This window comes from Papaver somniferum, chromosome 3 (genome assembly GCF_003573695.1).
Source record: "Papaver somniferum cultivar HN1 chromosome 3, ASM357369v1, whole genome shotgun sequence".
Taxonomy (NCBI): domain Eukaryota; kingdom Viridiplantae; phylum Streptophyta; class Magnoliopsida; order Ranunculales; family Papaveraceae; genus Papaver; species Papaver somniferum.
This window is the reverse complement of record NC_039360.1, coordinates 28791104-28818490: the sequence shown is the minus strand read 5'-3', so window position 1 is coordinate 28818490 and position 27387 is coordinate 28791104.

Genomic DNA, 27387 nt, shown 5'->3' with positions numbered 1-27387 from the left:
AACTAGTGACCTATTTGACCAAGGTCTTCCTTATACAGCAGATTCTCATCCAATAGAATCCCGATTTGACCTAGTATCCCCAACTTCTTATTATATCGAGGAACTAGCAAATCAATCATCTGAGAGATCTTCGTTTTTTCCACCAGATCAACCATATTCAGTAAGTAGATCTTCTTAATCTACACTATCTCCACTAGCTAATCCCGGTCCACTTATCCTAGGACAGCTTCTCTTTGAATCAAGACCACTTGACCTATCTTCTTTAGTATCTCCAGTATAACCTGCTATTTCAAGATCACTTACTACTGTTGAGGAATCAGCTAACCCATTATCTGTTCCAGGAAGCCAAGTAACAACAACTCGTCTAGCAAATGAACCACTAAGTACACAAGTCTCAAATATCGCATAAACTGGGTCTCTATAAAGGGCTTCCATATTAGTAGCTGTAATATTACCCTTCGTTAAAAGCTATGCCACTTTGAGTTCCCACTACCTTTCTCCAATTCCTATCCCTGAATGTGCATAAGAAAGAACCCCGAGGAGATTTTAGCCCTCACTTCAATTCAGATTGATCACTCAACGGGGTTTGACTACTAGAGGAAGCTACAATCTAGACTTGACAAGGACTATTAACTACCACTATTTAGCCGCCCTGGACCAGACTGACCCGCGAAGCTTAGAACAGACGAAATTGATTCCACCTTATCCAAATCGGAAGTTAATCCACCAGGTGCTTCCTAGGAATCTGAACTACTAGTACTTAAAGTCCATTCTGCCATTTCACGATCACCCAAAACTTTATAACTTTCTCCAGATGATGATCTAAGCGATGAGGGACCTAACACATAAGTTCCAAGGCACATAATAAACAAGAGTCCCTAAATCCAGGAGGAGCATCCAACAAAGGAAGAGTACCTTTCACCCGATCTAGTACCACCAAAAAGTATAGTATAAACAGAGTCTCCAGAAGGAACAGGTGCACAAGCAGACTCATAAAGTGGATAAAAACAAAAGGGTAATTATTAATCTTTGTACATAGCAGTTTCCGCACTAATATACCAAGGTACTGGGTTTTCGCTACCTATTAGTAGCCGTTGCTCCAGTTGTAGAGAAAATTCAGCCATTCTTGTGATAGGCTCGAAAACCTACAATAAAATACTGCAAGTGCACAATGTCTAACTAGTAGAACAATGTCAAGTACAGGTCGTTCCAACGAGGAGTGTGAAAATACTACTACCAAAACAAGATGATGTTTAATGATTTTTCAGATATTCGGAACAAAATGAAATAATAAATAAATTTAACGATAAACAAAATGGGAATGGGTTATTAGGGTTTTCGGTTTCCACCAATTAACTATGCAATCTCTACTAATCTTTAAAAATATATTTCATGCTTTTTTGGTATACTATTTGTCCGCTATAGTTTGTTTCGCTTCATGGATAGTGATTCTAAAGTATTACCTATCAATCCTAAAGCATATCACGTCAAGGGATTTAACCAAAGTACGAAATATCAATTGAAAAGCATAAATAATCAAGAAAATTACGAGAAATTAAATACCAAGCTATATGAAGAAAAACTATTAATCAATCAAATCATTATTAAGCATATCAATATAGAGTTTTCACAATTAATTGGTTCCTACCTAAATCGTCGCATGGATCTAGCTATCCATGGCTTTCTCAAAAGCTATCAATAAATTTAAATCAAAACGACAAGCTAATCAAAAGAAACGGAAACACAAATTGCAAACCCTATTTCCTGTTCATGGCTTTGTGCCTCCTCCAGCCGGCCTCTCATTTGTTTCTTCTCGACTGAAAATATATTAATGTTGCTAGGACTTCCAATGGGACGAACAAGTAATCTCCCATGCCCATGTCCAATATCAGTACTTGATTCCAAAAGGAAAATTTCTTGTTTGGTCCTAAGCCCATAAGGTTATTTATAGGAGGGTCCAGCCGGATTTTATTCTTATCCTAGAGTCCAAAGTTTTTTGAAAACATGGAAATGACTAATATACCCTACTGGTCAAATATGTGTGAAATAACATACTTCTACCAAAACGAAATTTTATTTATCGGGAGGTCCAAATTTAATTAAAACATATAAAATACCACAAATTTGAGTACATATCTGCTAAATTTGTGTTACAAATTTGAGTACATATCTGCCACCATGCTTAAAATCTGAGTACATATCTGCTGCACTTTTTACAAATATCAGTACATATCTGCTGCACTACTTACAAATTTGAGTACATATCTTCCGCACTGCTTACATATAGAGTGTGTATCCGTTGGACATATGGAACCTGTAAATGTGATCACAATATAACAATATTAAAACACATCAACAAAGCTACCATCTATTTCAGTATTTCGCACACATACTCATGGGTCAAACAAAAAAAAGTGGCAAAACTATGAACAAAACAGAATCAAAAGAAGTTTCTATCATTACGTCATATACGTACTGCAGATTCACAAACTAAAAACTCAATTGCATGTCAAGAAGTGATGAATCCAAGTAACCGATCAGTATTTGGGTTTAATTTATATTCAAACTTTCTCCCAAATAATTAATAGCACATAAGACCAATAACACATTTATCACCACCATACATTTTTAGCATTAATCTTATTTACTGATGCCCAAAACACTCATATTCGTCTCATAAACGATTCAGATTATAACAGCGACCGGCATTATTGCCGAAATAAAAATGAGAAAACAATTATACTCACCATAAATCTGTGTCACTTGATCAATAATTTTATTTCTTTCTCTATTTTTACCCGTTGTTTGGATTTTATTGTTTGTGTTTGGTTGGGGAGCTTCCTATTCCCCTTTCACAGTATCTTCAGCTACAAACTTTGCTAAATCAATCATTCCTTGCAAATCAAACTGCAAAATAAAATACCCATAAGAACAAATCAAGGTAAAATATCGCTATTCAAAGTGGATTCCAAGAGGAAATCAAGTAGATGAGAACAAAGTAATGTTAAGACCTGAAAATTGTCCTGCATTCCTTAACTGACCTGATATTGCGAGAACTTTGCACATTCAGACTGAAATTTCTCGTATAATGCCTCTAGTAGCTCAGAACTAATTTGCTCATCCAAGGAAATCAAAATTAGGGTTTTGAACGAAACTTCAAAATTTCAAATTTGGTGCTTTGAAAATTAACAAATCTAGGGTTACCTGGTATCCCTGTAAAGACTCATTTTGTAAGTCTATCGAACTCATTTTTTTAAAGAAGTAAATAAAAACGAAGAATCAAAGTTAATACGCAACTGATCAGGTAGAGAAAAACTTAACTGAATGTCAAGAAGAAGTGATGAATCCGTAAAATCTAACCGAATCAAAGCACATATTTCAGTATTCCATATATGTACTCCTGGATCAAACCAAAAAAATAAGAAAAAATCTATAAATTCATAGTAAACACAAAAATAAACAGTACGTCATATATGTACTGATGGTTAATACACAAAAGAAAACTGAAAAACAAACCAAAAACCATAAAAATATCAGATCTACTAATGAAATAAACATAAAACATGATTTTTTATTTAGATATGAACTTGTTTCATCAAAATCCACCAGTATATCATATACGTACCGATGATTGATACACAAAAGCAACTCAAAAGCATATAAAAAACAACCAAAATGAAACTAAAATCAGCTGCATGTGAAAACCAAGTAATGAATCCATAAAAAACAGAATCGAAACACTTTTTTTCCCAGTATTCCATATATATACTTCTAGATCGAAGAAGAAAAATATCCAAACAACAAAAATAACAAAATTAAAGCATAATTTTTCAGTACATCATATATGTACTGCTGATTCATAATTTAAATTTCAGCTGCATGTGAAAAACAAGTAACGAATCTATGAAAAAATAGAATCGAAACACTTTTATTTGAGTATTCCATATATGTACTTCTGGATCAAACAAGAAAAATCTCCAAAACTATAAAAAACAACAAGATTAGAGCAGTATATTTCAGTATACCAAATATGTACTGTTGATTCATAGTCTAAAAATCAGCAGCACGTGAAAAACAAGAGACGCATCATGAGATCGAACTACCAAAACCACAAAAAGAAAGTGAAAACATCATGAAATCGATCGAATTTTCATGATTCAGTTGAGAAACAAAACAAAAACAAAGAAGAACTGGAGAAAAATTAAATAACATACCTGTAAAACCACTAAACATCTTCACAAACCCTAGGTCTAAACTTCATAAGCGGCAGCAGTAGAGAAGAGGAGAGGGAGAGAGAGAGAGAGAAAACGGATCTGAGAAGAAAAAGAAAATTGAGGAAAGCTGGCTTTTATTTCTGTTATATATAGTGAAGGCTATTTTGGGAATTATTAAAATGCACGTAATAGGTTACATACGTGTGCAGGACCTGGGCTTAAAAAATTGGGTCCATTTTTCTCTTTTCTTTTAATTATGAACCTCCAGTTACTGGGCTTTAGTGGATGGACCTGCCACTAACTAAGAACACTATAATAGGATCTATAGGTAATTCCTACATTCCAAAATCCAGGGCACAAGTTCCGTCGTCTGTAGCTCTTAATTAAGACTAATTTCCGATCTTCTCATCTTCTGGCCACGGCACCGACTGCCAGCTCCACTCGAGCACAAACCCAAATTACGCTTCCATTGGCTGCAACCAGATCCACCAAGAATATTCATTCACATCTGCACGGCCATAACAGCCACAACCAACTGATGTTCCATCACCAACTAAGTCTCATCTCCAGATTTCTCTCCATCTTTGTTCATGTATACAGCCAATACAACCACCACCTGCAATCATCTCGTTCTCAAACTCGAGCATAGCACCAACTCCGCCCTGTTCATTCTCAGCTTTCTAACTTCAGTTCCATCAAATTACAACAGCAAAACTCTTTCTTTCCTCAATACCAACTCGCTGCCTGTGAACTTCTCAGTCTCGGCTACGGCACCAGTTGCTTCTTCTCCAGTTCCTTGTCAAGTCCATCCAAGCATTATGTCCATTACTAACCATTTCCTGGCCATTTCCTTGTGTCTATCTCTTGTAGAAATCATCACAGCCAACACCATTGATTCATTAACCCACTTCAGTTCACATTCAATCATCACCTGCACCCATGATTTGATGGAACTTCAACTGATCTAGTCCCAAATTACACACAGGTCGAACCCAAAACTGCCCCTTACGATCAATTCAGCCATAGATCATCGTCTCTCAACTCCGGCCATACTACGCAACACTCCATCGACTATTCACCGGCTACTGTTCAACTCCAACCCAAAAAGAAGTTCTTACGGAAGCTGCTTGAAAAATAGGAAAAGCTCAACTTGTATTGTGCACCAACTGTGTACACATAAAATCACCACCCAACACGTGTCCAAGGATTCATGCGTGGAGGGCGTACAACAAAGGGGCATCATGACATGATGCCGCATCTAACACCGTAGGAGAGTCTGTCCTACGGTAGAGATTAACATCTAAGCGATCCACGGATGAGAATCGAGGGGCACCGAAGGATCGAACCATTGAGAAGCGCTGGATAGCACCCGAAGATCTGCTTTAACTCATCTCGAGGAGGATCCAAGATCAACGGTGGAGATCAATCTCTGTGACAATGAAGTGACGGGCGCCGCAGACAGCTGATCTCTCTGAGGATAACAGCTGTCTCAAGCGGGGTCCACGCTCAACTACTATAAATACCCCTCTCCACATAGAGAGAGAGGGCAAGCAAGTTTCGGTTTGCAAGTTCAAAAAGAGAGAAAAACAGAGAGAGAGTGTTGAATCTAGAGCCAGGCTTCAAAATTCACTTAGATAATCATTTAATCTCCTTTGTAACTTCGAACGATATAGTGAAACAACCAACTCCCGTGGACGTAAGCCTTAGTGCTGAACCACGTCAATCACTTCCTTATTTACTTTCAGTATTGCTTCTTATGCTTTAACCGTTTAGGCTTCGTTATATATTATTTACTCGCAACGAAACGTTTTAAACGATATCCCTATGATCCGACAAGGACGATCCCTAAGGCTCCGAGTCAAACGATCATCGAGATCGCATTCTTATTTCCGTACAGTCTAGTCTTTTATGAATTTATTCTCAACGCGAATATTGTTTGTGAACACGCGGATACCATCGTTATTTCCGTGTTCACAATATGGCGCTAGAAACAGGGACTTTGTTCCGGTAAAAGATTTATCTTTTCTTTGATTTTTCCCTTTATTGGGCTCTCAGCGCTATTCTTCATATAATAGTGTCTTGGGAAAACTTTCGTTACTATTTCTCACACTTCTTATTGCGAAAAACGATGCTTTCACTATCAAAAAACGTCATTTTCTGTAGATATACGTTTTCCAAATCTTTACGAAGTAAAAACTTTCATTACAGAAACGTTGTACGTTTAAAATCTTCGTTTTTCTAGGATTTGTACAAAAAAATGATATTTTTAGTGATACAACAATGCTCGTTTGCTCAAACATAATTTTCATCTCATACTATTTATCAAAGATAAACCTTAGAGTAAAATGTTTTTTGAAACCCACGAGTAGTGTTAAGTATCATTTGGTCAAAAGAACTTTACATAAAAACAATAATTTTTTGAAGGGTTGCTTTTGAATGATTTTTCAACCCGATCAATGAAACCACCATTTCGATCAATGAAACCACCATTTTTCAGTACGACCATTTCTCAACACGACACCTTTTCGACCCATTCAATAAAACAAGTCTCTTAATGATTTTTCAATAAGACCGATCTATCTGATCTATGTTTTTAACGTGTTGTAAAGGACCAAAACGCCTATCTACGTTTTTAACATATAGATCTATAACTTGCTAAGAAAACTTTCCCTAAAAACACCTTCTTTCAGCGTGTAAGGAAAGGTATACCATCTTCCTTTTTTGATTAACGTTGTTAATAATGTGTTATTTCTAGAGGCAAATAACAAAGAGATCGAAGATGGAGAAAACGAAGGATGTGGGAAAGACCAAAGCCTCATCCAAGGAAACACTGAGGACATCACCAGTTATCACACGCAGCAAGCAGAAGGGTGAGAAAACTAAGGCATCAAACCAGAAGCTAGATACGACAGAGATCACATCACCATTGAATGCAAAGGTTATAACAGCGGCAGCGGTCAAAGCTATGGCGGCTAAAACAGATGCAACGAAAGCATCAACGATCTTCAAATCCCAAGAGCAGCGGGAAGGATTTGCTGACTCAACGATGCATCCACCAGTATTGGGAATGCCAACAACAAATGAGCAGAATACAACCTTGCCAGCCGCTCAACCTATGATTACCTTAAACCAACTATCAACCCCTCGTGTTGAACCACCTTTAGTCACAGCCGAGCCCCCTATGCCTTTAATACAAAGAGTTGATGAAGATTATACTGTGGCGGTTGAGGGGCGAGGACAGGTTGTGACCCCAAACCAAGGATCCAACCACTCCTTACAGTTTATTGCGGAACTTGAAAAGCTGAGGAATGATCATAAGGTTTATGCAGATGCAGTGGCATTATTAGCCAAATAAAACCAAGAGATTAAGGACAAGATTGACCATAGAAAAGTAGCGGTCTATCCGCACGATGAGGCAAATTCCAAAGCACCAGATCCCAACCGCGAACGAAGACTCATCGTGACCAACGCTAGGAATCCCGAACATGTAAACCGAAGGGTTAATAGAGGAAACGGGATGTCCGATGCGAACCATTTTCTAGAAGATCCATACTACTTTGATAGCGAAGAGCAGAGATCAGAACGATCCACCGTTAGAGAATATCATCAGCGAGCTATGGAAGATCTTCGTGCAGAAATGATAGCAAAAATCAAACAGCTGAAAGCAAGTCAGGGGGAGGAAGGTTGGAATAAGTAATGAGAGAAGCCAACACCACTCCCTTTACAGAACATCTGGATAGAACCCCGATTCCGCAAAAGTGTCCTCTACCAGCATTTGAATGTTACGATGGGACCAGCGATCCCGCATCCCACCTTCGTTATTATAACTGCGTGTTAGCACGATGGGATCAAGACGACGCGGTACTCTGCAGATATTTCCCCTCCATCCTCAAAGGATCGGCACTATCATGATTTGACAACATACCACCAGACTCCATAAACTCATACAACCAACTAACCAGAAGTTCTTGAGGACGTACATGTACAATAAAACTGTCAATGCTGGAATGGATAAGCTTTTCTCATTAGCCATCGGGTACAAGGAAACTATCAAGGAATACACTGAAAATTGGCATAATATCTGTCAGGCAATTGGGAATGTGGATTCGGTGGTCATGATCAACTGCTATAAGTGGGGATTAGACAGGATGAGTCCTCTATTCGTCGAAATTCATGGAAGTGTTCCTACAACCGAGGGAGATATATGGATAATCATCGAAAATCATACCAGGTTGGAGGAGATTCAGCGGGAAAATCCTAGAGCTCAAACCCAAATACCTTATAAGACCAATTCGGTAGATCAAGCCAGCGGGTCCAAGCGAAGCCATTCAATGGATTGTTCCAATGAAGAAAAAGGAGGACGAAAAGATGAGCAGCAACGTGATGACCTGAAATTCGAAGATCAAGTTTTCACCAAACTCAACGCCATCTACAGTCGAGTTCTGAGAGAAATCAAGGGTCGAGAAAATTTGGAACGGCTATGGTCCAATGGAAAGAAACCACCGCGATCTCAAAAATCGAGGGAATACTGTGAATACCATTGCTTCAATGGCCATCAAATTGAGAAATGCAAAAATCTCAAGATTATGATCCAAAAGTTAATTGATGCCGGTGATCTCAAGTAGTACGTACAAAAAGCAGATACAGAAGATATGGACAAGCGAGGCAACCGAGTCTAATTACCTGTAGGAAACCGAAGCATTAACACCATTTCATGTCCCGAAGCTGTTGGACCCTCGTTAATAGCCCGGGTAGGGAAAAGGTTGCGGAAAAAATTTAAAGACCATTGTGAACTCTACAAGATCGATGGAACATAAGTGGATGAGTATGATCAATGGATGAATGCACCGATAACTTTCGATGCTGAGACATAGAGGAAGACATGGAAGAACACAACGATCCTTTGGTTCTCACCCTACCGGTGGCAGGATGCAATATCAAGAAGATCCTTATCGATGGAGGGAGCTCAGTCAATGTCTTGTTATATGATACATTCAAACGAATGAAGCTCAACGATAAGAAGTTGATGAATTCTTACTACACCATCTACGGGTTCAATAAGGCACCATCAAAACCCTTGGGGGATATCATTTTACAAGTGAATACAGGGACCATGAAAGTTGATACCAGGTTCAGTGTAATAGACGCTCCCTCTCCGTATAATGCCATCATCGGCCGAAAGTGGGTACACAAACTCAAAGGGGTAGCAGCAACCTATCACCAATACCTAAGATTTCGTACACCCGAAGGGGTAATGGAAATAAAAGGAGATCAAACCGTCGCCCGAGAATTCCAAGCTATACAAAACCAACTCAATAATGATCTAGAAAAGTAGCGAAAGAACAGAAGAAGCAGAAACAAAGACGCTAAAAACAAAGCCATCGATCTTCATCTCAAAGAGATCTAAGGAAAAAGCTTAGCCAACGAGAGCACCGTTCTTAACACGGAAGTGGGAACTTCTAAGGCTAACCAGGTTGAATAACCTCCCAAATAACAATTAAAGAACGTCCCTCTCCTTGGTGACCCAAAGCCTACATTCACATCTATAGAGTCAACGAAGGAGGTCAACATAGGGATAACGGAACACCCCAAGATGGTCAAGATCGGGACCCTAATGAACCAAGAAAAAGAACAAGCTTTGATCGTTTTACTGAAGGAATACGCAGATGTCTTCGCATGGAGATTAGAGTACATGCCAGGAATAAATCCCAAGGTTATCCAGAACGAACTTCGAATACATCCAGGCACAACTCCCTTTAGACAAAAAGTACGAAAGATAGCATCAGAGTATCACCAACCAATTGAAAAGGAGCTACATAAGTTGCTAGAAGCTGGATTTATCAAGGAAGTAAAATATCCAAAATGGATTTCTAACATGGTTATCGTGCCAAAGAAAAATGGAGGAGTCAGAATATGCATCGATTTCACCAACCTCAATAAAGCCTGCCCTAAGGACAACTATCCTCTCCCCAGTATCGACCAGCTGGTAGAAGCTGTGGAAGGATATGAAGAGTTGTCATTCATGGACGGGTATTATGGTTACAACCAAGTAGTACTGGCAGAAGAAGATCAACAACATACAACGTTCTACACCCCACATGGCTTCAACTATTACACGCGGATGCCCTTTGGTCTGAGGAACGCAGGGGCAACATACCAGAGAATGGTTGATGCTATCTTCAAACCGTGGATTGGGAAAACCTTGGAAGTCTACGTCGATGACATGCTTGTTAAGAGTAAGCTACAGAAGGATCACCATCAAGACCTGAAAGAAATTTTCGAGGCCATGAGAAAACACATCATGAAGGTAAATCCTGAAAAGTGCACATTCGGTGTCACATCCGGGAAGTTCCTTGGGTATCTAGTAACAAAAAGGGAATAGAGGTCGACCCGGAAAAGATCCAAGCCATCGTGGAAATTCCTTCCTCAAAGAATTTGAAAGAAGTACAAAAGCTCAACGGATCACTGGAAGCATTGGGAAGATTCATCGCTAGATCATTAGACAAATGCAAGCACTTCTTCAATATCCTCAAGAAGGGAACTAAATTTGCATGGACCACTGAATGTGAGGAAGCTTTTCAGAAAATCAAGGACTACTTGGCTACAATCACGATCCTCCAAAAACTAGATCCCGATGAAGTGTTAGCTCTCTATATAACAGCAATCGAAGATGCAGTCAGTGCAGTTCTGGTTAAAACCAACACGAAGGTAGAACAACCAATATACTACGTCAGAAAAACCCTCAACTCCTCAGAGAGAAATTAAACGAAGATTGAGCAACTCATATTGGCGTTGGTTTGGGCAACAAACTGAGAACCTATTTTTTGACACATCATGTCCGGGTTCCATGCAAAGCACCGCTAGAAGTCGTCCTCAAAAACGCTGAAAAAGTGGGAAGAATAGCCAAATGGAATACTCATCTTGACCAATTCAGCATCATCCACGAAGTCCAAATTGCGCAAAAATCACAAGTGTTAGCGGATTTCCTAGCAGATCTACCATTCAACAATGACGAAGAGGTAAAAGACATCCCAGAGGCCGAACAAGAAGACAAAGACTCAGTTAATGTTCTCGAACCTTCAAGACAACGACGATGGGAGGTCTTCGTGGACGGATCAAGTAACAAATAAGGAGAAGGTATATGCATCATTGTCACCACACCCACCGGAGATAGAATTTTACATGCCCTAAGACTGGAATTCCAGGGGCATACCAATAACATTGTGGAATACTAAGTTGTGGTACATGCTCTTTGGATAATCATAGAGATGGGGATATTAGACGTACGTTTAACAAGAGACTCACAGCTGGTAATTCTCCAAATAGGCTTGCAATACAATGTATACGATGAGACCGTCTCGTCATATATGGCCTTGGTTCAGACCCTAGCAGCACAAGTGCCCAATATCAAGTTTATACATTTATGTAGAAAAGACCCGAGGCATGCTGAAGCGTTAGCGTACATATCATCTATGCTGAAGGATGAAAATGTTAAAGCCATCAAGATAACCAGAGTATACGAGCCGTCGATTCTTCCACATCAATCCTTCGCTACAAATTGTGAAGACGATGTAGTGGAGGATATAGACGATGATGCAGGGGAAGACATAAACGATGATTTCGTGGAAGATGATATCGTGGCAAGGGAAAAGGAAGATGAAAACTTCAAAAATGAAGAATATTGGAGAATCGAAATCCAGCAGTACCTTTAAGAAGGTGCGCTGCCAGCGGATTTGAAATAAGCTCGAAAGATACAATCAAAGGCAGGGAGATATGACCTTCGGGACAGAATCCTCTACAAAAAATATTTCTTGGGGCCTCTGTTGCGCTGCATGTCCAGACAAGAAGACCATTACATCTTGAAAGATATCCATTACCGAGAGGCAGGGAATCACAGCGGAATGAGATCATTGGCTGAGAAAGATAAAACACAAGGATATTACTGGCCGCAGATGATATGATACGCATCCAGGATGTCTAAAAGTTGCGAAGAATGTCAACGCTTTTCCAAGATAATACATGCTCCAGCCACGAAGCTAAATTCAGTGGATTGCCCCTGCCTATTTTCAAAATGGGGGGTAGACATTGTCGGACCTCTAGTCCAAGGAAAGGGGAAAAGACGATTCCGAATCGTGGCCACGGATTACTTCAGCGAATGGGTAGAAGCAAAAGCCCTTGCCAGAATCAGAGACATAGATGTGTTCACATTCATTTGACAGAACATCATCTGCAGATTTGGTATCCCAGCGGAAATTTTCTCCGACAATGGCAAGCATCTTCAAGGAAAGAATATAGACATGTTGTTCGATACTTTCAAGATCATAAAAAACAAATCAACACCCATCTACCCTCAAAGAAATGGCCAGGCCGAAGCCACAAACAAAAATTTGGGTCTTATCCTAAAAAAATGTTTAGATGAATACAAAGGCAGATGGTGCGAACAACTACACAATGCACTATGGGCATACAGAACTACCCAAAGGTTCGTCACTGGCGAATCATCGTTCCTCCTCACCTACGGGGCAGAAGCAGTTATTCCAACATAAATCATCATGCCAACCACAAAGATTGAGGCATGGGAAAAGAACCTAACGACGAACATGATGTTGGAAAGACTCGATGACCTAGAAGAACGAAGGGAGGTTTCGCTACAAAGAATGGAGAACTACCAACAAAGATTGGCAAGGGAATACAACAATAAAATCAGACTCAGAAACTTCATAGAAGGGCAATACATGCTAAGAACCATACCACAACACCAGCGGGAGAAAAAATGGGGAAAATTAGCACCAACATGAGGAGGACCGTTCATAATACATGACGTCGCAGGCAATGGATCATACTACCTGCGTAATCTGAGGGGAGAAGTACTCACACCCTTGGAATGCCAAGTACCTCACACCATACTATCCATGAAGAAAAATGCAGTTCTGCATCTGCGTAAAAAAAATTTGATGAACATCTACATTGGGGAAAGTAATCACTTACAATCTCTCAGGACTCTCCTGTCAGCGCCTATAAGTGTAGGGCCATGGGGAAGGCATCCAGTAGAAAGAGATACCCAACCAGCAAAACAACGATTCGGTGGAATGAGTGCATGTATATATCTTAATAATGCACCTCATATCTGAGAACGTTGTATTAAACCCCACCGCTCGGTAATCCTATGGCCCGGAATTGGCCAGCGGGGTGACAGGTACAAAATCAACAATGAAAGTATTAACTTTCGTCCAACACTTTGTACGCTTCGGTTTACTTTACACAATATCAAAGGAATGAATAAACTAAACCAAAGATGTGCACATCGAGCCAATAATGATCTATTGCATGAAAATTGTTACAGGAGCAGGAAAGGAAATCAAGAAACACAAGATGTCCAAAAAAATCCAACAAAGATGTCCAAGAAATATCCAAAATATTCAAGAAATAACCCGAAGGCAACAAAGCAAAAGAAAAACTTCCTAGGGGCTAACTCGAAGACCTACTTCCCCAAAGAAGGTTCAGCAGGGTCGGCTGGGTTCACCCTATGAGAAGAATGGATGCTTCCTCCCGAAGAGTTATCTGAGAAACTAGACGGAGATTCAGGGAGAGGTCGACGCGGATACTTCTTTGTGATGTTAAACTCTTGTTGAAGGCCTTGCTCGATCTTGGTCAGCGTTTTATTGATTTCCTCAGCAAGTTTGTAACGAGCCCTCTGCACAATCACCGAAGCCTTGCGTTCAGATTATGACAGCGACGACTTCAAAAGAGAAACCTCCTTAGCTGCCTCATCTGCTGCCTTATCCCTGGATCCAGCCAGCGCTTCAAAGTACTTGGTTTTCCCCTGCTGCTCCACTAAGGAAGATTGAGCCTCTTTAAGCCGCTCATTTGCAAGGATAAGCTGTCTCTCGAGCTCTGAAAATGAAGATACAATAAGTTAGAAAATGTACAATACAAAGATATCCACGATCAACCAAATATATACCTTAGACCCTACCAGAGGATATTTCATACTCATTCACTACTGTATCCCTGGCTTCATCAAGAATATCATACTCGTCTGATATTTTCTTATAATCCAATCGAAGATTTCTCAACGCAAATTGACATTCATCCAACTCTACCTGCTTCATGGAGTCTGCGTGATGAAGATGGTTGACTTAGTCATTCATGGCCTCTATGCCTTTAGTAAGCCGATGCATGTTCACTTCAAGATGCCTCTCGACTTCAAATAAACGAGCAACTTCATCCCGAGAAGCATTCAAAGCATTACTAAGAGCATAAGCTTTGGATCTGGAATCATCCCTCTCCTTTACAAGACGCTCAACACACTCCTTCATTTCAGGGGCAAGGGATGCACGGGCTTGCCACAATTATTCTTCTAAGTTTTATACCTTACCCTCTAAACGAAGAATGTTTTCTCGCACCAATGTGTTATGATCATCAGTACGGGCATTCCACCTCGCAACCTCACTTTTAATATTCTCTACTAACTGACGAATTCGAGAAGCCTGAAGGGTCCTCTCGTTTCGAAGCCATAATAACTCTTTGGCACCGCCCGCTGAAGATAAGGGCGGGAGACTCAGACAGAACCATCAAAACACGAAGAGGATGGACGACGACAAAGAAAATCGAAGGGAAGAAAAATAACCTTTTCGGGATGAAGCTTCTTTGCGAGCCTTCTCCAACTCCAAGCGAACAACCGCAAGATCTTGTCGAAGCTTCTCCTCAGAAACACCAAGCTGCTCTTTCCCTTTCAACTGGTTCCTTAACTCCAAAATCTCCTGATCCTTAAAAACAATGGTTGATTTAGCGGAGGACAGTTCTTGTTCACGTAGGCGAAGATTAGCTTCGAACTTAAGAGACTTGGTCTTGAAAAATTGGTACAAGGTATGGTTGCAGTGTTCGCTCCTCATTATCTGCGATAATTTCAGAACAAATGAAAGGCGATCAACAAAAATCAAGGACTCCATTGACTAGGAAGATTGCAAAAGAAACTCTCAAGGTAAACCTCAAGAAGCCGTTGCTAAGGAAAGCCATATTGATATCCATCATGCCCCCAACACTGGAAGGAGGATTAGCTAGAAAACTGGTGGACGAAGCTTCCAAATTCTGCTCCCAGGACTCTGCAACCGAATCTTGAGATGACAACAACATAGCTTACGAGTAAAAGCATCTGATCCCTTCTCACCGGGAATCACTGGAGCAGAATTAGGCACAAATATCAGATTCTTCTTCATCATCCATTCAAGAATGACATCATCGTTATCCTGCATCATCGCTTTGTCAAGTCCTTCGGGAGATACAACAGTCGAAGCTTCACCCGTAGAAATGTTCTTCTCAGCGAACCGTGACGTAGCATCAACCTCCGCATTAACACGAGCATCCCTACCGTCAACATCAGGTTTCTCTCCTACCGATGCTACGTTTTCAGTTAAAACTGTACCCGATTTCTCACCACCGACACCCCCAAGGACATCTCAGTCATCGTTAGGAGATAGTATGTTGTACTCCGAAGCATCCATATCTATGGGGTCATCGGAGGAATGAATCTTACCGAAGGAGAACTTCGGATTTGACACAGTAGGAACCGCTGGTTGAAGAACCACATCTTCGTTCCTTAATCTGACGAGGGAAGAACTGAACCAACGTTTTCCTGACGCACCGCTGGTTGAAGAACCACAGTAGGAACCACTGGTTAAAGAACCACATCTTCGTTCTCGGTCAAAGAACCAGGAACGACATCTCCGTTCCTTAATCTGACGAAGGGAGGAAATGGGAAACCAACATCTTCTTGACACGCATGGGCATCTCCTTCGGGATTATCTGAACCACCGAGACTGTCCTCTGCCTCGTGCTCGTGCGGATACGTATCCGTACGTTATTCGTCATCACTCAATTCTTCTTCTTCTCCAGGAGCCTCCTCATTCAACAGGCTCACCGGGCTGTTTACTTCCTCGGGAATCTCTGTTCCCTCAACACCAACGGTAGAATATTGAACAGTTCTTATCTTCTTTCTCTTCGTCACCTGAAAAATTGTAAAGGAGGATCGTTACAAAGCAGCGATCTAACACTAAACATAATTTCCTCCATACTCTAACAAAATCAGACAAAGGGTTATATACACTATAGTTCACAAGTCTATGGAAAATTGTACCTTGCCAGCGGTAGCATAGGAACTCTCATCTTCGTCAGCAACATCATACGCATACTCAAAATTCATACCAGCAAAGTTCAAATGCAGAGGACGGAAGTTACCATAACGAGATGGAGGACCAGCACGAACCACACTTTTACCAGCAACATAATGCCATCCCTCTGGACCCTGCGACGGTATCCAGCCATATGCCCAAGGGCCAAGAATCTCGATGACAGTGGCATGGCACTCATAATCATGATCACGCTTGAGCTTCTCACGATTAGGAAAGATCTTACGCTTGGAAGACCCTTCGGTGCCAGGAACATACCGAAGCTTTGATTCACTAATTTCTCTAAGGAGACGAATTTCACCTTGAGAAGCAGGCATGGTCTGAATACCCACGCTCCATGGCTTAGGGTTTCTGCTATTAACATAATCACCGAAAGTGGCGTTGAAATTCTCAGGAGTATACCAGCTCCTCTCTTCGGGATTAGGCGAATAGCAAGTCATCATCGTATCCCCCTTGCTCTGAACATAACATTCTTTGAGCATCCGAAGAAAATTCCTGTAAGTTGTGCCACTGAGCGGCAGTGAGTATGAAGAGTAGAACCTTCGTGATAAGCCAGGACATCATAATAGAAGGAGTCACCTGACTTGTAAATAGGAAGCATAAGACCAGCTTCCAAAGCCCCCACGGTGGTCAGCAGATGAAACTCACCGTACTTGTATGTTGAAACCATCTCATAAGCGAGATCTTCGTCAGCAGCGTAAAAATTGACCTTGAAGCCTTCGAGTCCATGCTTTGCATTGAAAAGATCAAGATTTATATGCTTATACGTAACCTTTTTCTTAGCCACCGGGATGCTGCGAATGATGTTAGCATCTTCAATCAACATCTTTACTTGATGTATTCTCCGGAGGATCGACATTCGAAGCTTTCCTCTTAGAAGATTGTGGTTTCTTTGATTTATCCACCTTCGGTGCCGCCCCCTTAACATATTTTCCCTTTGAAGAGCGATGGATACAGGAGTTGAAGGTTGCTGGATGTGCATGGCCGCTGGGTTGACTTGGCAAAGAGGTTGCACGTTCAGCGGTTCATTAGGCGAAGAAGGCACATTCGCTAGGGAAGAACGATGAGATGAAGGACGTTCCACCACATATCGTGAACCCCTCGGTTGATCCCTTCTTCTCGATGACGAAGCCTTAGGACCCGATGATAACGAAGTCCTGTATGTACGAAGGTCAGGCTGAGAAGGCTGCGAACCATCCTTAGAGGGCGGTGCTTCGGGACTTCTGGAAGAATGAGATCGATAAGGACTCTGCGGAGGTGTTTGATAAGGGGCACGACGTTGATCATACATATGTACAAGCAAAAAAGAATATCAAAACGGAGAAGATGAAGATCATAATAACAGAAGAATTATTTTTCATCTCCCACAGACCACAGTTCATCAGAGACAAGATATGGTGAAAATCGTAATGGCTGAACAGCTTCAAACAAACATCAAAAGAAACCATAAATTCTGTGACGAAGAACATGTGAAAGTATATATACTGCGTATCTGATTGTTCTTTATCACAGAATCGAGTGTTTATGAATAACAGACAGGTTATCGAATCATGAAAAAACTCACCTGAAAAAGAACGCAGCAAATCTAGACCAACTTCTAGATTAAGTCGTTAATACTAAATCATTGGAAACAAACATAACTTTGCATGTGATGTTTTCAATGAATATAGACTAGAAAGAACAAAAGATAAAAATGGAACAAGGAAAGTCTATAGTTACTAACCTCGAACTGAAAGATGATGACTTCGTTGTACTCAATATATCTTCGAGTCTTTGTGAGTAACCATAGCAAGTTTCTGTACTTCTATGTTCATAGTCTAACTTAAAGATGTTAATTTTAGGAATTAGATCAAGTAATTTCGAGTTTTGGAGCTAAACTTGACAACCAAATTTGACATATCATTGTTTGGTGGGCTCAACCGAGTAATACTCTAATATATACTAGTGGGATATATAGAAATATGTTGGAATAGTTATCAATTTAAGCCTGCCAAACAATCATAAAAACAAACAAAACTATGTTATGGAAGCTCCGGATACTTAGTTTCTTCTAGAGAAACTTTTTGTGCGATCTTCAATATTGTTGTTTGAAGTTCGGATGGAGATTCCAAATTGCATAGCTCTTGGTTGTCGACATATTTCGCATTTCCTTGCTATCTAGAGAAGCAACATGAAAGCCAGCTCCTAGCCTAGTAGGAAGGAAAGTCAGGGACGGAGCCAGGGCAGAACCAAACCATGGCGTAAGGTACACAAGGCCACCCAACCCAAATGGCTACTAAGCAGCCAAGCCTATTTTATGATAAAATGGGCACTCAGGCCCATTTATCCTCTATTAAACCATCCAATCCATAGCAAGATCTTGTAACATTTTGCCTACCCATGCCCATAATCCTAGCCCCTGTCCGGACGTATCCAGTCCTTGACCACTCCTATGTAAATTTTTGGCTTTGTCCCCCTAGCAAAATAAATGTGTGTAGGACATCATTATGAGCATATGGAATCAGCCATTTTCAAATGGATTAAGAGTCTCCAAGCTTATCAAAAGAATTTGGTATAATGGTATGCTGAGGGACCGTTAGTACCATTATTATAGTGAAACAAACATTGTTGTGTAACCAACATATTATAGAACCGTCTTCTATAATACAAAACAGAATAAGTTTTTGAGTTTGGACGGTCGAATAACATTTTGAAAGATAAATGTTGCTTCCGAACATTCCAGATTTCTAGTCTCATCCCAGTCAAAGACAAGATTTATAACCTCCTTTAATTATTAATATACATTAATTAGATTTCTTAATCGTTATGATCATAAAAAAATATTAAATGTGACAAAAAATAAATAAAGACCATTATATATATTTCTTGGAGTTAAAAACATGTATAGTTAATGTTTTTGTCAATAATAAATTAGTCATCCTTCGTCAAACTATAAAGAATGAAGAACATTAGAATCTTAATCGAAATAAGAAAAAAAAATTATTTTTCATTTGGTAACCAGTTAAATATGATAATGTACCATCAAGAGAATATTTTAACAATAATGTATATGCATGTTAATTTTAATAGAGTCTAATGTTGAGAAAGTGTGTAAACTAACAGTACTTATGAAATAAAGGTGCACAAAGATTACAGTTGAGTACCTTTTTTTGTTCATGTGTCGACTTTTATTTGAAAAACTCATATATGTTTAGAGGAAACTTTTAAGGAACTTTTGGTGTCATAATTACCGTGCGACATCCTAGAGTATATGAGTTCATATTAAACCCAAAGGGTTTTGTTAGTACTAAAATTTTTAACCTTGCCAAGTTCCGGATTGTTACCTATTTTATAAAATCAGAATTGATGAGAGTAAAATTTATTTAAATTCTATGTAGTAAATAAAACCACAAATAATGTCCTTATCAAAACTACAATTACGGTCTTTCAAACGGAAGAGGAAACATATGGTAGTTTTTTCCTGAAAATACACCACCAATAATTTAGAAGACTCGGGTAATTAATGTAACAAATACTTATACATTTCACAGATCAGATCAAGGCAGTTCCGAATTTGTAATTATTTGGATAACAAATATCTAAGATTTTCACAACTACAATTTCTCATGAATCAAAATAATTCCTATCATAATTTATAGTGTTTATTTAAATTATTATGATCAAAAATTATACCGTCTCAAGCCGTGCCATTACGGCATGGGTTATTTCTAGTCTTTTAACAAATTACTGATACCTTAACGGTGACTCCGTCCCTCATTTTTCTTCCTGTCTCGCCAGCATAAATGGAATCTTATTAAAGAAGCCTCCAACCATTATGGGTGCGGATCCCCTGTCTTCTAACAGGGTGTGCCCTCGTGTCCCACTAATGTGAAACTACCACGTTTCGCTATTGGATTACCTTAAATACAAATTTATAAAACAGTTGTCAAACAGAGTAAACATAGGAAAAAGAATAAAAATAGTCCAGACTTACCGAATATGATCTTCTTGGCCTAAATGTTCGTTCTTTTCTTACCTACTATACTCAGTGAGGTGTAAAGCCATTAAAAACATAAAGTCACACATCTTGTTTGTTTGTGGCTGACTCGGCGTCTGGATCTGAGTCAACCTCTGACTCGGGCCGACTCAACAGTCAGACCGTTTGTTTTGCATTTTGAGTCAGATCTGACTCGACCTATGACTCAGACATAACCCCTGATTCGGACCCATTTGAGTCAGGTAACAAACTACCCCTGATTCACGGGACCAAACCACTGACTCACATTTTTCTGAATCAGATGAGTCAGATCTGACTCAAAACAAACATATCGAGTCAGATCCAGATGAGTCAGGTGATTTCACTCAGATCCAGATGACTCAGATCCAGACGACTCAGATGAGTCAGGAGTAAACAAACATAATGACAGTCTTAATTTCTAATCTTTGTTAGGTCTTAGCCATGATCAATCTAAAGCGTAATAAAAAATTCTTGAAGATTATATAATTTGTGGTTCGTAAAGTTTGCAAATGGATGTATGATCTTGAAGATTATATAATCTTATATGATTTGTGGTTTTGTAAGATTTACAAATGGATGTTAATTGTTAATTGTGTAAGAATTCATCACCAAAGTTAACCGGGAAATTTCATCTGATAAACAATAACCAAAAACTAAGATCCTGCGGTTTATTAGTCCCACATTGGTGGGCAATCTAAGATCCTGCGGTTTATAATCCCTTAGGGCCTCTCCACTCATTGCCAATTGGTTTGAGTTGGATGCCCGTATTCTAACATGGTATCAGAGCAGGCTATTTGCGACGAGTCATTAGACCGCGCCTTTACTCCGCGTCACCCGATTTAATTGTCCACGTGTTAGACCCAACGAGGCTACACGTGAGGGGGCGTGTTGAGATTATTAGTCCCACATTGGTGGGCAATCTAAGATCCTGCGGTTTATAATCCCTTAGGGCCTCTCCACTCATTGCCAATTGGTTTGAGTTGGATGCCCGTATTCTAACATGGTATCAGAGCAGGCTATTTGCGACGAGTCATTGACCGCGCCTTTACTCCGCGTCACCCGATTTATTGTCCACGTGTTAGACCCAACGAGGCTACACGTGAGGGGGCGTGTTGAGATTATTAGTCCCATATTGTATGGGCAATCTAAGATCCTGCGACTTATAATCTCTTAGGGTCTCTCCACTCATTGCCAATTGGTTTTGAGTTGGATGCCCGTATTCTAACAGATGTAATTGCATGATTGCATCTTGGTTGCGATGAAATGTTTTTTCTTCCATGGAAAAACTGATCCGCTGATTAGCTACATGCGAGATTACATATATTTCGCATCTTCATACGAGATTACCTGTTTACAAATATAAGGGAAGAAAATTGACGCCACATGTCTGCGCTCAATCGGAGGGAGGGACACAAGGGCACACCCAAATAGGAGACAGGGGATCCGGAGCCAACCATTATATACGGAGACGCACACATTCCCATAACCAACATAATCAGAGAAAACATCTTCAAAGCTAACTCCTCTATAACGAGACAATTTTTTGCCGCACTATAATTGCTAAGGCATCAAGAGAAAAAAGTAAAAGCATTATAGTTCCACTTACGAGAATGTTAAAATTCTCCATAACCGACGACAGATCTTGCTCAGATCTGGTCCTTTTTGGGCCGGATATGAGCGAGGTTTTTATTTCATTTCCTTGTTTTCACTTAGTTCATAGTTTTAGCTAGGTTTTGTTATGGTTTTATCTTACCTTTTGGTAAGTTTTGTGCACCATTATGGTGGTTTATCTCCTCTATTAGAGAGGTTTATCTCGGCTTTAATAGTCGTTCTTCGTTACTATGGGTTTAAGATCATTTGAGATGCTTTCGAACGACGAGATTTTTATCATTTTTGAATCTGGCGACGGAATCTTCACCAGAAACTTCATCTTCGGATTATCCGACGACGGAAACTTCATTGGAATCTCCATCAATGATATTCTTGACGACGGAATCTTCATCAAAAGTTTTAAGAGATTTGGGAAAATTACTCCAACTTTAGGAGCATTTCTTCATGAAGAAGAAAAACAATCAAAATGGTTGGAATTTAATTCCAAGAAAAACCATTATTCTCCGATTTAATCGGTTCTTATTCATGTTTGTATTCGTCATGTTCCGTTAATTCTTCTCTTTCTCTTGTCGGATTTCTCGGTGTTGTACTTGTACGACATGTTCTTGTTTACTTGTATTTTCTAATTTTCCTTCTTAAACCCAATGTAAACCTGGATTTTCATTAATGAAAAGTTTCTTTGATTCACAAAAATAAATAAATTTATCAAAATGTTGGAGTAATAATGGATGGGTCTAACTTGGTGCAATGTCTTTTATTTACGGTCTTGTTTGGTTTGGAAGCATTTGAGGAGAGGAGGATGCTTGGAACCCACCATGTGTACTTGTACCATCAGTGTGTATGGCTATGATAAATACATGCAGCTCGACAACTCGTCTACTGTGAGATCTTCAAAGGATATTTGATGAACCAAATTATTCATCACTGCGGGATGTAGTTATTCTGTAATTAGCTGTTTGTTTTTCTTTCATGGGAGTCTTATGACTCAAACCTTTGTACATATTTTTCTCTTTTAATATTCGGTCCGCGAGTTATAACCCCAAAGGTGTCACTATTCATCCACAAAAAACCCATCAAAACAAAAGTAACACAAAAACCCCAAAAAAACAAAAGTAACACAATAACCCCAAAGAATTTGATGAAACCAATTTCGAAATTTGGAGTTTTTGTATCAATTTTGAAAAATTTGGGGTTTTTGTATCAATTTTGTTTAAGATGGAGTTTTATTGGATTTCAACATTTGAACGGGGTTTTTGTACCATAAGTTTGGTCACCTTGGGTTTTTATGACTAGTTTCCATATTACCAACTTGTTGTCATAACTGAATTGCGTTTCGTACTTGTGTAGTTGTATATGATCTCATGTTGAATTATTGGTTCAGAATTTCAAATGTACAAAACAGAAGCAACTCTTGCATCATTTTAAGTTAAACTTAAGACTTGGAGGCCATCTCTTTTAATAAGCTTGAACTGTAGTGTGGTTAGAAAACTCAAGCATTGCCAGTAACCTCAAGGCACTGTCGGCTACCTAGAATTATCCCTTTACCAGCTTACCTTAAAAGAGCTAGCCACGAAAGCCTTTTTGTTTTTAAGGCATACCAGTTACGACGGTTGGACAGGGCCTTTGCTTATCTCTTTGTACTATTAGAAAGTCATGCTTTCTTCGTGAAAGTGTCACGCTACCAACAACACTGTTCGTACACTTCAAATAATATCAGAAAATTAGGTGCCAACGAATCCTAACAGAGTGTCAATAATCAATATTGTGGTTTTGAATCATATTCAAACCAGAGACGTACATTAGATTATGAAGTCTAGTTCCTCGGAAATAACAACAACAATAGGGTACACGAAGGCAACACTATAATTTAAAACTTTTAGAGGGTGTATGGATACACATTCATAAATAGCTTTTCGAGTTCTAGAACGAAAAGTAAGAAGTTAGTTTGGATGTAAAAAGACTTTTACATTCATAACTTTAAGTGAAGCAAAATATGGGTAATAGAACATTATTTCAAAACGAAGTAATACCAGAGGTCATTCACTAAATTTGTAACAAAATTGAAAACACCCAAAGTTACTTCAAAATCAATCTAATTAATATAAAAAATTGTTCCAAATTTACTTAGATTTATGTTTATTCATTTTCCTAAACATGAATAATCTATAATTCTTGATCCATTTCTTTATCTTCTCTCTTTACCTACTCCCATGCATAATCACATGAAGTTGAGGGAAATGACAAAAACAGAAATCATGACAAAATATGGGTGAGAATGAGAAAGCGAAGAGATTACAATTAATTTGTGCGTAGCCTTGTATTAGCTATGCAAATCACAACCATTAATTTATGTTCTTGTTAGACAAATCTGGCCATTAATTCTTTTTTAGTAGTTCTAAATATTTTCTAAAAAAAAGTCATTTAAAACTAAAATCAAATACATAAAAAAAACCAAGGGTAACTAAATAATGTATCTACATTTAGGACACCTTTTTCACCCCACTACCACTGCTTCTTCCATCACCACCATTAACGTCACCCCTCCACCATTCACTGACACCGACTACCATTATCGTCACTGTCTCCACGTCACAAGTGTCATTAATTCTACTGATACAGTTAATATCAAATTAAATTTTTTTTACTAGATTAATTAATCTATTATGAAAACAGAATATTTATTACTAGAAGTTATTGGGATATTAATAATGTGATAAACAAATTAAGAACGTTGGGTTTATATTTAACATTTAATCACATCATTACTTATGAGAAACTATTATAGCCGCAAAGTTATCTTTTGTGAGGATAAATCTCATGCATTCTTTATATAGCCTAACGTAACCAAACTTTATTTTGTATTATCTTTATGTTGGGTGATAGATTCTTCTGAATGTTCGCATTGTCTTTCTCTTTGATTCTTCATAATACCCGTTCCCTTTCTTTAGCAGGTACAGAGCCTCCCTCCTAAGAACATATTCATAATCAAACCCAAGTGACATCTCCTTAAGATAAACAATAGCATCTAGTGATTGCCTTCGCTCCATATTCACCTGAATCCTTGTTTTAGCATTACCATCCAACTTGTGTTAGAGCACTTCTCGGTCGAACTCGCAAGACTTCACGGATTAGGTTAGAATGTATAGTTGAGCTTTAGACTTCACGGTGTTCACCAATTGAAGAAGAAGATCTACTGAGGAGCTTGGAGGAACTTCATCAACAAAAGGTATGTGGATACTAAAACTTATCTATCACCAGAAGTCAATTATATTTTATCTTCTAATGAGACTAAGTAGTATAGCTATATAGACTTTTACGTTATACACATTTGATATTTCGATCCGAGTTTATCCGCTTATCTATTTCTCGAAATACGTATTGGAAGCTTTTTGTTTTAGCTATGTTCATTGTGTTCTTGACTAGTTTAGTTGGAAAAATTTATTTGTTAGAAACTAAATATTAAGTCAAAAATGATCATGTGAAAACCTTGAACATCTTATATGATTTGTGCGAGACAGTCATTTGATGTTATCTTGGTAAGTTTCGTATTGATCATTCGATCACTTGAAAATTACTTGAAGCTAATGGTATGTGTGAGATTACCATCGTCGTCTTCTAAGGATGTTTCAATGATTGAAATGAGAGCTTGGAACTGTTAGAGCACTTCTCGGTCAAACTCGCAATCTCAAGCTTGTTTGTCAAGTTTATTGATCAAAACTATAAGTCTTGATTTGTAGTCTACTTATAACTATGTATCGGACTAGGATAGATTGTGTAATTGAGCTTTAGAATTCACGAAATTCATCAATTGAAGACGAAGAACTACTAAGGAGAGCTTGTAATGTATGTGGAAACTGAAACTCATCTATCACTCGGAAAGTTTATTTCTAATCTATCTCTATATTGAGACAAAATTCGTATAGCTATATAATATTCAATTATAAACATTTGATATTTCGAGTTGAGTTTAAATCACTTACATATTTCTAGAAATATGTGTTGGCAAGATTTCGCTTTAACCAAGTTCATCTTATGTTCTTGACGAAATTCAAACGATGATCATATGAAAAACGCCTTGTAACATCTCATTTGATGTAGACTCGGAATTTTTCGTATTGATTATGTCAATCACTTGAAATTAACTTTGATGCTAATAGCTTGTGAAAACAACTATTGTCATCCTCTAAGAATGTTTCAATGATTGAAATAGAGTTTAGAACATTTAACCATGATTGAATTACAAACATAGTATGCGTACCTGCATATATATATATTGATCCAAGACCGGTATAGTATGCGTACCCGTTCGCATACTGTCGAACACGCTCCAAGTCTGGATACTTAAGTATGCGTACCCGTTTGCATACTTGAGTGGGTTAAATTCTAGAATCGGTTGTGTCATGAACTAATACATTTATATAATAAGGAATGCAATCTTTTGCAAACCATGGATACAATTTTCGTGAATTGATTCGAGTGAATCAAACGGATTTTTCTTCAATTGTGTCTTGTATACTTTTATGAGAATATAAACAATTGAACAACTCTAAAACTAGTTTCATTTGAGTCATTTGAACTAGTTGTGATTAAGATGAATAAGGTTGATATGAAAGTGTTCATATGTCTAACTTCGGTTAACTATTGTTGAGCCAACCTAGTGTACACATTTAGGTACGGTTATCCATATCTAAATGAGGTACATTTCATTTCTGTGTAACAAGCTAAGACCATCTAACGGTTGAGAGAGATTGATTTAGTTTCAATCAAACTTAGCTTGGCTCTTAGATCATGTTTCATCTAATGGTCAATATTGATTGCTTTTTTCCAAAGCTATCAAACCCTGATTTGAAGACTATATAATGGAGAACTCTAGCAACTGGGAAACCTAATCCCCATACCTCTTGTGTGATACTAGTTGCGACTAGATTCGATTCTCCTTTAACCTTAGGTTTATTCCAAAATCTTGTATGTTAATGACTTAAAGATTTCATTGGGATTGTGAAGCCAGACCCAATTATTTTCTCTGGAGTTGCATGTTCTGATCTTACTTGTACTATCGTGATTGAGTATTATCTTTTCTAAGATTTTCTTGAGATTTATCTCCGATAGGTAAGATTAAAAGAAGTCACAAACATCTTCGTATCATCGTTTGTGATTCCACAATATCTTGTTTCGTTTCCATACAATCAAGATTATTGTGAAGTGATTGATAATACTTGGATGTTCTTCGGGAATACTATTCTACTTTATAAATTGGTTCCTGTGCACCTTGATTTATCATAAGACGGAACATAACTCATAGGTATTTCTGTGGGAGACATATTTATCTATATCAATATACTTTTCTATGTGAGACAGATTGGTTTATCAAGTCTTC